General features: G+C 37.9%; 2 non-coding genes across 2 annotated transcripts; both read right to left on the bottom strand.

The window, feature by feature from the left end:
* Positions 1-5,270: 5,270 nt before the first annotated feature.
* Trnaf-aaa (transfer RNA phenylalanine (anticodon AAA)) lies at positions 5,271-5,353 on the bottom strand. Its single transcript has one exon. It is a non-coding gene; the product is annotated as a tRNA-Phe (tRNA).
* Positions 5,354-7,075: 1,722 nt separating this feature from the next.
* Trnal-uaa (transfer RNA leucine (anticodon UAA)) lies at positions 7,076-7,158 on the bottom strand. The gene has a single exon. It is a non-coding gene; the product is annotated as a tRNA-Leu (tRNA).
* Between the last annotated feature and the right edge of the window lie 6,202 nt (positions 7,159-13,360).

Genomic DNA, 13,360 nt, shown 5'->3' on the forward strand with positions numbered 1-13,360 from the left:
GTACAATGTGATCTTTTTCTCTACGCAGATGATTCATGTCTCTTATTTCAACACAAAGACATAACTGAGATGGAAAATGCTCTTAATACAGACTTCAGTAATTTATGTGATTGGTTTGTGGACAACAAACTCAGCATACACTTTGGTGAAGATAAAACTAAGTCTATTCTTTTTGCCTCCAGGGGAAAAATTAAGAAAGCAGAAAAACTTAATATTTCCTACAATGGAGTAGAAATCAAGCAGCATACGAAAGTTGAATATCTTGGTTGCATCTTTGACCAATCACTGTCTGGTGAGTCAATGGCCTTACATGTGATTAACAAAATTAATAGCAAAATTAAATTTCTTTATCGTCAAAGCTCATTTTTGAACAAGGATCTGCGACGACTTCTTTATAACTCTTTAATTCAACCACATTTCGACTATGCCAGTACTGTGTGGTATCCAAACCTGACAAAAGTTTTAAAAAAGAAGCTCCAGGTTGCTCAAAACGAATGTGTTCGCTTCTGTTTACAAAAAAGTAGCAGATCACATGTAGGTGCTACGGATTTTAAGGAAATAAATTGGCTACCAGTTGGCGAAAGGTTTAAAGTATGCGTAAACAATCATGCATATAAATTTTTTCAGAAAAAATGTCCTCTGTACATGTCTGATGTATTTATTCCATCAAGTCATAGAAGAGCTTTGACTCGTTCATCATTCCAGAGGCTTGAACAATCTTGTGTAAAAACATCCCAAGGTCAACAGTGTCTTTCCTACCTTGGACCCTCCTTATGGAATACTCTTCCTGAGGGTCTTAAAAGATCTAGTACTACACACAGTTTTAAACACAACCTAAAAAAGCACTATTTTGATGTTATAACAAGAAGGGACTCAGATGATTTTGTGAATTAAATTCATATGATCTTTTGATAATCCTTTCGTTTTCGTTTTGCTTATCTTTTTTTTTTCTATAAGGGTAGAAATGGACCACAATGGAAATCTCGCCTTGGCTTGTTTTGTGTTATCCAGCCATCAAACATATCAACACTCAGGAAAATTGCATTTAATTTTTTTTATATTTTTTATGATACATTTTAATATTATATATAGTTTATTATTTTATTTATTTGTTTTCAATTTCTTTTTCTCTGTAAATATTTTTAACGATTTTATAATGATGGCAAATATAACTTACTTACTTACTTACCCAAGTTCGATACTACGCCACAACGTGTCATGGCAAACACATTTCCACGTTAAAATTCTCCAAGCATCCTTCAATCATCTTATCACACAGGTTAATCTAGCTAATACCAGAGGTGGGGTTTGAAACCACGAGGACAATTGTCCATTGGAATTTAAGTCTAATGCCTTAACCACTCGGCCACCCTGGTTGAAAACTCACGTTAGTAAGGTCACTTGAACTTGAAAAAATTACTGCCAATGAACCTTAATATTCTAAATCGTGTAAGAGCACTAACATCTGTCGACCTTCTTATTTCTTCAATAATTTGCCGCATTGATAATTCATTAAGTTGACTGGACCTGCAAAATGTATGAAATTTTGGGGATATGGAAGGAATAATTGCGCATCGTGAAATAACGGCTGGTTGAACTATTGTAGCTATTCTATTTCTCGAAGTTCGATACTTTGCCACAACGTGTCAGGGTAACATATTCCCACGTTTAACATTCTCCAAGCATCCTTCAATCATCTTATTACACAGGTTAATCTAGGTGATGCCAGAGGTGGGGTTCGAAACCACGCTGAGAATTGTCCATTGGAACTTAGGTCAAACGCCTTAAACACTCGGTCACACACGTTGAATTATCAGGTTAATAAGGTTACTTGAACTGGGAAAAAGTACTGGCAGTGAACCTTAGTGTTTTAAGTCGTGTAAGAGCATTGACGTCTGTCAACCTTCTTATTTCTTTAATAATTTACCACTTTGATAATTCAACGAATTGACTGGAACTGCAAAAACGGATGGTGATATTTGGGACTTTGAATTTGAAATTTTGAGATATGGAAGGAATAATTGCGCATCGTGAAATAACGGCTTGTTGAATTACTGTAGCTATTCTGTTTCTCGAAGTGCGATACTTCGCCACAACGTGTCAGGGTAACACATATTCACGCTTAAATTCTCCAAGCATCCTTCAATGATCTTGTCACCCAGATTAAACTAGCTGATACCAGAGGTGGGTTTCGAACCCACGCGGACAATTTTTCATTGGAACTAAAGTCCAACGCCTTAACCACTTGGCCACCCTGGTATAACTTTCAGGTTAATAAGTTTACTTGAAGTTGGAAAAAGTACTGGAAATGAACCTTAGTTTTCTAAATCGTGAAAGAGCATTAATGTCTGTCGATCTTCTTTTTTCTTTAACAATTTGCCATTTTGATAATTCAACAAATTGACTAGAACTGCAAAAAAGTATGGTAATATTTGGGATTTTGAGTTTGAAATTTTGAGATATGGAAGGAATAATTGCGCATGAGAAGTAACGGGTGGTACAATTATTGCAGCTATTCTATTTCTCCAGGTTCGATACTTCGCCACAACGTGTCATCTAAATCGTGTAAGAGCATTAACATCTGCCGACCTTCTTATTTCTTCAATAATTTGCCGCATTGATAATTCATTAAATTGACTGGACCTGCAAAATGTATGAAGTTTTGAGATATGGAAGGAATAATTGCGCATCGTGAAATAACGGCTGGTTGAGTTTTTGTAGCTATTCTATTTCACGAAGTTCGATACTTCGCCACAACGTGTCATGGTAACACATTTCCACGTTTAACATTCTCCAAGCATCCTTCAATCATCTTATTACACAGGTTAATCTAGGTGATGCCAGAGGTGGGGTTCGAAACCATGCTAAGAATTGTCCATTGGAACTTAGGTCAAACGCCTTAAACACTCGGCCACACACGTTGAATTATCAGGTTAATAAGGTTACTTGAACTGGGAAAAAGTACTAGCAGTGAACCTTAGTGTTTTTAGTCGTGTAAGAGCATTGACATCTGTCAACCTTCTTATTTCTTTAATAATTTACCACTTTGATAATTCAACGAATTGACTGGAACTGCAAAAAGAGATGATAATAATTGGGACTTTGAACTTAAAATTTTGAGATATGGAAGGAATAATTGCGCATCGTGAAATAACAGCTTGTTGAATTACTGTAGCTATTCTGTTTCTCGAAGTTCGATACTTCGCCGCAACGTGTCATGGCAAACACATATCCACGTTGAAATTGTCCAAGCATCCTTCAATCATTTTATCACACAGGTTAATTTTTGGGATGTTGAGGTTGAAATTTTGAGATATGGAAGGCATAATTGCGCATCGTGAAGAAACGGCTGGTAGAATTATTGGTGCTATTTCATTTCGCCATGTGCGATACTTCACCACAGTGTATCATGTTAACACATTTCCACGGTTAAAACTCTCCAAGCATCCTTCAATCATCTTATCACACAGGTTAATCTAGCTAATACCAGAGGTGGGGTTCGAACCCAGGAGGACAATTGTCCATTGGAATTTAAGTCTAACGCCTTAACCACTCGGCCACCCTGGTTGAAAACTCATGTTAGTAAGGTCACTTGAACTTGAAAAAATTACTGCCAATGAACCTTAATGTTCTAAATCGTGTAAGAGCATTAACATCTGTCGACCTCCTTATTTCTTCAATAATATGCCGCATTGATAATTCATTAAAATGACTTGACCTGCAAAATGTATGAAATTTTGAGATATGGAAGGAATAATTGCGCATCGTGGAATAACGGCTGGTTGAATTATTGCAGATATTCTATTTCTCGAAGTTCGATACTACGCCACAACGTGTCATGGCAAACACATTTCCACGTTAAAATTCTCCAAGCATCCTTCAATGATCTTATCACACAGGTTAATCTAGCTAATACCAGAGGTGGGGTTCGAACCCAGGAGGACAATTGCCCATTGGAGTTTAAGTCCAACGCCTTAACCACTCAGCCACCCTAGGTAAAATTTGAAGTTAGTACGGTCACTTGAATTTGCAAAAAGTACAGGAAATGAACCTTAGTATTCTAAATCGAACAAAAGCATTACCGCTTGACGACCTTCTTATTTCTTTAATACTTTCCCGTTTTCATAAATCAACAAATTGACTGGAACTGCAAAAAAGGATGGTAATATTTGGGATTTTGAGTTTGAAATTTTGAGATATGGAAGGAATAATTGCGCATCGTGAAGTAACGGCTGGTAAAATTATTGGGGCTATTCCATTTTGTCATTTTCCAAATTTCACCACAACGTGTCATGTTAACGTATTTCCACGGTTAAAACACTCCAAGCATCCTTCAATCATCTTATCACATAGGTTAACCCAGCTAATACCAGAGGTGGGGTTCGAACCCACGCAGACAATCGTCCAATGGAAATTAAGTCAAACACCTTAAGCACTCGACCACTCTGGTTGAAAATTCAGGTTACCAAGGTTACTTTAACTTGTAAAATGTACTGGAAATGAACCTTAGTTTGCCAAGACGTGCAAGAGCAACATCTGTCGACGTCCTTATTTCTTTAAGAATTTTCCGTTTAGATAATTCAACAAATTGACTAGAACTGCAAAAATGTATGGTAATATTTGGGATTTTGAGATTGAAATTTTGAGATATGGAAGGAATAATTGCGCATGAGAAGTAACGGCTTGTACAACTATTGCAGCTATTCTATTTCTCCAGGTTCGATACTTCGCACCAACGTGTCATGGCAAACACATTTCCACGCTTAAATTCTCCAAGCATCCTTCAATCATCTTATCACCCAGATTAGCCTAGCTAATACCAGAAATGGGATTCGAACCCACGCAGACAGTCGTCCAATGGAACTAAAATCCAACGCCTTAACCACTCGGCCACCCTGATTGAAATTTCAGGTTAATAAGGTTATTTGAATTTGGAAAAAGTACGGGAAATCAACCTTAGTATTCTAAATCGAACAAGAGCATTACCATTTGACGACCTTCAGATTTTACAATAATTTGCCGTTTTGATAACTCAACAAAATCAATTGGACTTCAAAAGGGGATGATAATATTTTAGATTTGGAGTTTGAACTTTTGAGATATGGAAGGCATAATTGCCCATCGTGAAGTAACGGCTGGTAGAATTATTGGGGCTATTCTATTTCGGCATGTGAGATACTTCTCCACAACGTTCCATGTTAACACATTTCCGCGGTTAAAACTCTCTAACCATCCTTCAATCATCTTATCCCACAGGTTAACCTAGCTAATACCAGAGGTGGGGTTCGAACTCACGCGGACAATCGTCCATTGTAAATTTAGTCCAACGCCTTAACCCCTCGGCCACCCTGGTTAAAATTTAAGGTTAATAAGGTTACTTGACTTGGAAAAAGTAGTGGAAATGAACCTTAGTATTCTAAGACGTGCAAGAGCATTACCACTTGACGACATTCAGATTTTTCAATAATTTGCCATTTTGATAACTCAACAAAATGACTGGAACTGCAAAAAGGAATGGTAATATTTGGGACTTTGAATTTGAAGTTTTGGGATATAGAGGAAATAATTGCGCATCGTGAAATAACGGCTGGTAAAATTATTGTAGCTATTCTATTTCTCCAAGTTCGATACTACGCCACAACGTGTCATGGTAACACATTTCCACGTTAAAATTCTCCAAGCATCCTTCAATCATCTTATCACACAGGTTAATCTAGCTAGTAACAGAGGTGGGATTCGAACCCACGAAGACAATTGTCCATTGGAACTTAAGTCTAACGCCTGAACCACTCGGCCAGCCTGGTTGAAAATTCATGTTAGTAAGGTTACTTGAATTTGCAAAAAGTACGGGAAATGAACCTTAGTTTTCTTAGACGTGCAAGAGCATTTACATCTGTCGACGTCCTTATTTTCTTAATATTTTCCCGTTTTCATAATTCAATAAATTGACTGGAACTGCAAAAAGGGATGGTAATATTTGGGATTTTGAATTTGAAATTTTGAGATAAGGATGGAATAATTGCGCATCGTGAAGGCTGGTAGAATTATTGGGGCAATTCTATTTTGCCATTTTAAAAAGTTTCCCCACAACGTGTCATGTTAACGTATGTCCACGGTTAAAACACTCCAAATACCTTCAATCACCTTATCACACAGGTTAACCCAGGTAATACCAGTGGTGGGGTTCGTACCTACGCGGACAATCGTTCATTGGAACTTAAGTCCAATTCCTTAACCACTCGGCAACACTGGTTGAAATTTTAGGTTACCAAGGTTACTTGAGCTTGGAAAAAATACTGGTAATGAACCTTAATATTCTAAATCGTGTAAGAGCATTAATATCTGTCGATCTTCTTATTTCTTTAACAATTTTCCTTTTAGATTATTCAACAAATTGACTAGAACTGCAAAAAAGTATGGTAATATTTGGGATTTTGAATTTAATATTTGTGATATGGAAATAATAATTGCGTATCGTGAAATACCGGCTGGTAGAATTATTTGGGCTATTCTATTTCGCCATGTGGGATAATTCAACACAAGGTATCTTGTTAACGCACTTCCACGGTTAAAACTCTCCCAGCATCCTTCAATCATATTATCAAAAACGTTAGCCTAGCTAATAGCAGGGATGGGGTTCGAACCCACTCGGACATTCGTCCATTTGAAGTTAAGTCCAACGCATTAACCACTCGACCACCCTGGTTGATAATTCTGGTTAACAAAGTTACTTGAATTTGGAGAAAGTACGGGAAATGAACCTTAGTATTCTAAATCAACCAAGAGCATTACCATTTGACTAACTTCAGATTTTTCAATAATTTGCCATTTTGTTAGCTCAACAAAATGAATGGAGCTGCAAAAAGGGATGGTAATATCTGGGACTTTGAGTTTGAAAGATTGAGATATGGAAGGTATTATTGCGCATCGTTAAGTAACGGCTGGTACAATTATTGCAGCTATTCTATTTCTCCAGGTTCGCTACTTCGCCACAACGTGTCATGGCAAACACATTTCCACGCTTTTTTCTCCAAGCATCCTTCAAACATCTTATCACCCAGATTAACCTAGTTAATACCAGAGGTGGGGTTCGAAACCAGGCGGACAATTGTCCATTGGAACTTAAGTCCAACGCCTTAACCACTCGGCCACCCTGGTTGAAATTTCAGGTTACCAAGGTAACTTGAACTTGGAAAAAGTACTGGCAATGAACCTTAATATTCTAAGTCGTGTACGAGCATTGACATCTGTCGACCTTCTTATCTCTTTAATAATTTGCCGCTTTGCTAATTCAACAAATTGATTGGAACTGTAAAAAGGGATGGTAATTTTTAGGACTTTGAATTTGAAATTTTGAGATATGGAAGTAATAATTGCGCATCGTGAAAAAACGGCTGGTAGAATTATTGTGGCTAATCTATTTCTCAAATTTGATCCTTCGCCACAACGTGTGATGGCAAACACATTTCCACGTTGAAATTCTTCAAGCATCTTTCAATCATCTTATCAGACAGGTAATTTTTGGGATGTTAAGGGATAATTACGCATCGCGAAGTAACATCTGGTAGAATTACTGGTGCTATTCCACTTCGCCATGTGCGATACTTCACCACAACGTATGATGTTAACACATTTCCACCGTCAAAACTCTCTAAGCATCCCTCAATCTTCTTATCACACAGGTTAACCTAGCTAATACCATAAGAGGGGTTCGTACCCACCCAGACAATGGAGCAATCGAACTTAAGGCCAACCTCATAACCACTCGTCCATCCTGGTTGAAATTTTAGGTTAATAAGGTTACGTGAATTTGGAAATAGTACGGAAATTAACCTTAGTATTCTAAATCGAACAAGAGCATTTCCAATTGACGACTTTCAGATTTTTCAATAATTTGCCATTTTGATAGCTAAACAAAATGAATGGAGCTGCAAAAAGGGATGGTAATATTTGGGATTTTGTGTATGAAATTTTGAAATATGTAAGGGATAATTGCGCATCGTGAAATAACGGCTTTTAGAATTATTTGTGCTATTCCATTTCACCATGTGCGATACCTCATCACAACGTCTCATGTTAACACATTTCCACAATTAAAACTCTCCAAGCATCCCTGAACCCTCCTTTCACACAGGTAAGCCTAGCTAATACCAGAGGTGGGGTTCGAACCCGCGCGGACAATCGTCCATTGCAACTTAAGTCCAACGCCTTAACCACTCGGCCACCCTGGTTGAAATTGCAGGTTATAAAGGTTGCTTGAACTTGGAAAAAATACTGGTAATGAACCTTAATATTCTAAATCGTGTAAGAGCATTAATATCTGTCGATCTTTTTATTTCTTTAACAATTTTCCTTTTAGATTATTCAACAAATTGACTAGAACTGCCAAAAAGTATGGTAATATTTGGGATTTTGAATTTAATATTTGTGATATGGAAATAATAATTGCATATCGTGAAATACCGGCCGGTAGAATTATTTGGGCTATTCTATTTCGCCATGTGGGATAATTCAACACAAGGTATCTTGTTAACGCACTTCCACGGTTAAACCTCTCCAAGCATCCTTCAATCATATTATCAAAAACGTTAGCCTAGCTAATAACAGGGATGGGGTTCGAACCCACTCGGACATTCGTCCATTTGAAGTTAAGTCCAACGCATTAACCACTCGACCACCTTGGTTGAAAATTCTGGTTAATAAAGTTACTTGAATTTGGAGAAAGCACGGGAAATAAACCTTAGTATTCTAAGTCAACCAAGAGAATTACCATTTGACTAACTTCAGATTTTTCAAACGCCTTAACCACTCGGCCACCCTGTTTGAAATTTCAGGTTACCAAGGTAACTTGAACTTGGAAAAAGTACTGGAAATGAACCTTAATATTCTAAGTCGTGTACGAGCATTGACATCTGTCGACCTTCTTATCTCTTTAATAATTTGCCGCTTTGCTAATTCAACAAATTGATTGGAACTGTAAAAAGGGATGGTAATTTTTAGGACTTTGAATTTGAAATTTTGAGATATGGAAGTAATAATTGCGCATCGTGAAAAAACGGCTGGTAGAATTATTGTGGCTAATCTATTTCTCAAATTTGATACTTCGCCACAACGTGTGATGGCAAACACATTTCCACGTTGAAATTCTTCAAGCATCTTTCAATCATCTTATCAGACAGGTAATTTTTGGGATGTTAAGGGATAATTACGCATCGTGAAGTAACATCTGGTAGAATTACTGGTGCTATTCCACTTCGCCATGTGCGATACTTCACCACAACGTATGATGTTAACACATTTCCACCGTCAAAACTCTCTAAGCATCCCTCAATCTTCTTATCACACAGGTTAACCTAGCTAATACCATAAGAGGGGTTCGTACCCACCCAGACAATGGAGCAATCGAACTTAAGGCCAACCTCATAACCACTCGTCCATCCTGGTTGAAATTTTAGGTTAATAAGGTTACGTGAATTTGGAAATAGTACGAAAATTAACCTTAGTATTCTAAATCGAACAAGAGCATTTCCAATTGACGACTTTCAGATTTTTCAATAATTTGCCATTTTGATAGCTAAACAAAATGAATGGAGCTGCAAAAAGGGATGGTAATATTTGGGATTTTGTGTATGAAATTTTGAAATATGTAAGGGATAATTGCGCATCGTGAAATAACGGCTTGTAGAATTATTGGTGCTATTCCATTTCACCATGTGCGATATCTCATCACAACGTCTCATGTTAACACATTTCCACAATTAAAACTCTCCAAGCATCCCTGAACCCTCCTTTCACACAGGTAAGCCTAGCTAATACCAGAGGTGGGGTTCGAACCCGCGCGGACAATCGTCCATTGCAACTTAAGTCCAACGCCTTAACCACTCGGCCACCCTGGTTGAAATTGCAGGTTATAAAGGTTGCTTGAACTTGGAAAAAGTACTGGCAATGAACCTTAGTATACTAAATCGCGCAAGAGCATTACCATTTGACGACCTTCAGATTTTTTAAAAATTTGCCGTTTTGATAACTCAACAGAATGAATGGAACTGCAACAAAGTATGGTAATATTTGGGATTTTGAGTTTGAAAATTTGAGATCTGGAAGGAATAATTGCACATTGTGAAATAACGGCTGGTACAACTATTGCAGCTATTCTATTTCTCCAAGTTCGATACTTCGCCCCAACGTGTCATGGCAAACGCATTTCTACGGTTAAAACTGTCCAAGCATCCTTCAATCATCTTATCAAAAACGTTAACCTAGCTGATAACACAGGTGGGGTTCGAACCCACTCGGACAATCGTCCATTGGTACATAAGTCCAACGCCTTAACCACTCTGCCACTCTGGTTGAAATTTCAGGTTAATAAGGATACTTGATTTTAGAAAAAGTACTTGCAATGAACTATAATATTCTATATCGAAAAAGAGCAAAACCATTTGACGACTTTCAGATTTGTCAATAATTTGCCGCTTTGATAGCTCAACAAAATAAATGGAGATGCAAAAAGGGATGGTAATATTTGGGATTTTGAGTATGAAATTTTGAGATATCGAAGGAATAATTGCGCATCGTGAAATAACGGCTTGTAGAATTATTGGTGCTATTCCATTTCATCATGTGCGATACTTCACCACGTAAAGGGATGGTATGTGCGATACTTCACCACGTAAAGGGATGGTAATATTTGGGATTTTGTGTATGAAATTTTGAGATATGTAAGAGATAATTGCGCATTTCAAAAGAGCGGCTTGTAGAATTATTGGTGCTATTCCATTTCACCATGTGCGATACCTCATCACAACGTCTCATGTTAACACATTTCTACAGTTAAAACTCTCCAAGCATCCCTCAATCCTGCTATCACACAGGTAAGCCTAGCTAATACCAGAGGTGGGGTTCGAACCCGCGCGGACAATCGTCCATTGCAACTTAAGTCCAACGCCTTAACCACTCGGCCACCCTGGTTGAAATTGCAGGTTATAAGGGTTTCTTGAACTTGGAAAAAGTACTGGCAATGAACAATAGTATACTAAATCGCGCAAGAGCATTACCATTTGACGACCTTCAGATTTCTTAATAATTTGCCGTTTTGATAACTCAACAGAATGAATGGAACTGCAAAAAAGCATGGTAATTTTTGGGATTTAGAGTTTGAAATTTTGGGGTCTGGAAGGAATAATTGCACATTGTGAAATAACGGCTGGTACAACTATTGCAGCTATTCTATTTCTCCAAGTTCGATACTTCGCCCCAACGTGTCATGGCAAACGCATTTCTACGGTTAAAACTGTCCAAGCATCCTTCAATCATCTTATCAAAAACGTTAACCTAGCTGATAACACAGGTGGGGTTCGAACCCACTCGGACAATCGTCCATTGGTACTTAAGTCCAACGCCTTAACCACTCTGCCACTCTGGTTGAAATTTCAGGTTAATAAGGATACTTGATTTTAGAAAAAGTACTTGCAATGAACTATAATATTCTATATCGAAAAAGAGCAAAACCATTTGACGACTTTCAGATTTGTCAATAATTTGCCGCTTTGATAGCTCAACAAAATAAATGGAGATGCAAAAAGGGATGGTAATATTTGGGATTTTGAGTATGAAATTTTGAGATATCGAAGGAATAATTGCGCATCGTGAAATAACGGCTTGTAGAATTATTGGTGCTATTCCATTTCACAATGTGCGATACTTCACCACGTAAAGGGATGGTATGTGCGATACTTCACCACGTAAAGGGATGGTAATATTTGGGATTTTGTGTATGAAATTTTGAGATATGTAAGAGATAATTGCGCATTTCGAAAGAGCGGCTTGTAGAATTATTGGTGCTATTCCATTTCACCATGTGCGATATTTCACCACGTAAAAGGATGGTATGTGCGATACTTCACCACGTAAAGGGATGGTAATATTTGGGATTTTGTGTATGAAATTTTGAGATATGTAAGGGATAATTGCGCATTTCGAAAGAACGGCTTGTAGAATTATTGGTGCTATTCTATTTCACCATGTGCGATACATCATCACAACGTCCCATGTTAACACATTTCCACAGTTAAAACTCTCCAAGCATCCCTCCAACCTGCTATCACACAGGTAAGCCTAGCTAATACCAGAGGTGGGGTTCGAACCCGCGCGGACAATCGTCCATTGCAACTTAAGTCCAGCGCCTTAACCACTCGGCCACCCTGGTTGAAATTGCAGGTTATAAAGGTTACTTGAACTTGGAAAAAGTACTGGCAATGAACCTTAGTATACTAAATCGCCCAAGAGCATTACCATTTGACGACCTTCAGATTTCTTAATAATTTGCCGTTTTGATAACTCAACAGAATGAATGGAACTGCAAAAAAGCATGGTAATTTTTGGAATTTAGAGTTTGAAATTTTGAGGTCTGGAAGGAATAATTGCACATTGTGAAATAACGGCTGGTACAACTATTGCAGCTATTCTATTTCTCCAAGTTCGATACTTCGCCTCAACGTGTCATGGCAAACACATTTCTACGGTTAAAAATGTCCAAGCATCCTTCAATCATCTTATCAAAAACGTTAACCTAGCTAATAACAGAGGTGGGGTTCGAACCCACGCAGACAATCGTCCATTGGTACATAAGTCCAACGCCTTAATCACTCTGCCACTCTGGTTGAAATTTCAGGTTAATAAGGTTACTTGAATTTAGAAAAAGTACTGGCAATGAACTATAATATTCTAAATCGAAAAAGAGCATAACCATTTGACGACTTTCAGATTTGTCAATAATTTGCCGCTTTGATAGCTCAACAAAATAAATGGAGATGCAAAAAGGGATGGTAATATTTGGGATTTTGAGTATGAAATTTTGACATATCGAAGGAATAATTGCGCATCGTGAAATAACGGCTTGTAGAATTATTGGTGCTATTCCATTTCACCATGTGCGATACTTCACCACGTGAAGGGATGGTATGTGCGATACTTCACCACGTAAAGGGATGGTAATATTTGGGATATTGTGTATGAAATTTTGAGATATGTAAGGGATAATTGCGCATTTCGAAAGAACGGCTTGTAGAATTATTGGTGCTATTCCATTTCACCATGTGCGATACATCATCACAACGTCCCATGTTAACACATTTCCACAGTTAAAACTCTCCAAGCATCCCTCCATCCTGCTATCACACAGGTAAGCCTAGCTAATACCAGAGGTGGGGTTCGAACCCGCGCGGACAATCGTCCATTGCAAGTTAAGTCCAGCGCCTTAACCACTCGGCCACCCTGGTTGAAATTGCAGGTTATAAAGGTTACTTGAACTTGGAAAAAGTACTGGCAATGAACCTTAGTATACTAAATCGCGCAAGAGCAT

The sequence above is a fragment of the Hydractinia symbiolongicarpus genome, chromosome 2, assembly GCF_029227915.1.
Source record: "Hydractinia symbiolongicarpus strain clone_291-10 chromosome 2, HSymV2.1, whole genome shotgun sequence".
Taxonomy (NCBI): Eukaryota; Metazoa; Cnidaria; class Hydrozoa; order Anthoathecata; family Hydractiniidae; genus Hydractinia; species Hydractinia symbiolongicarpus.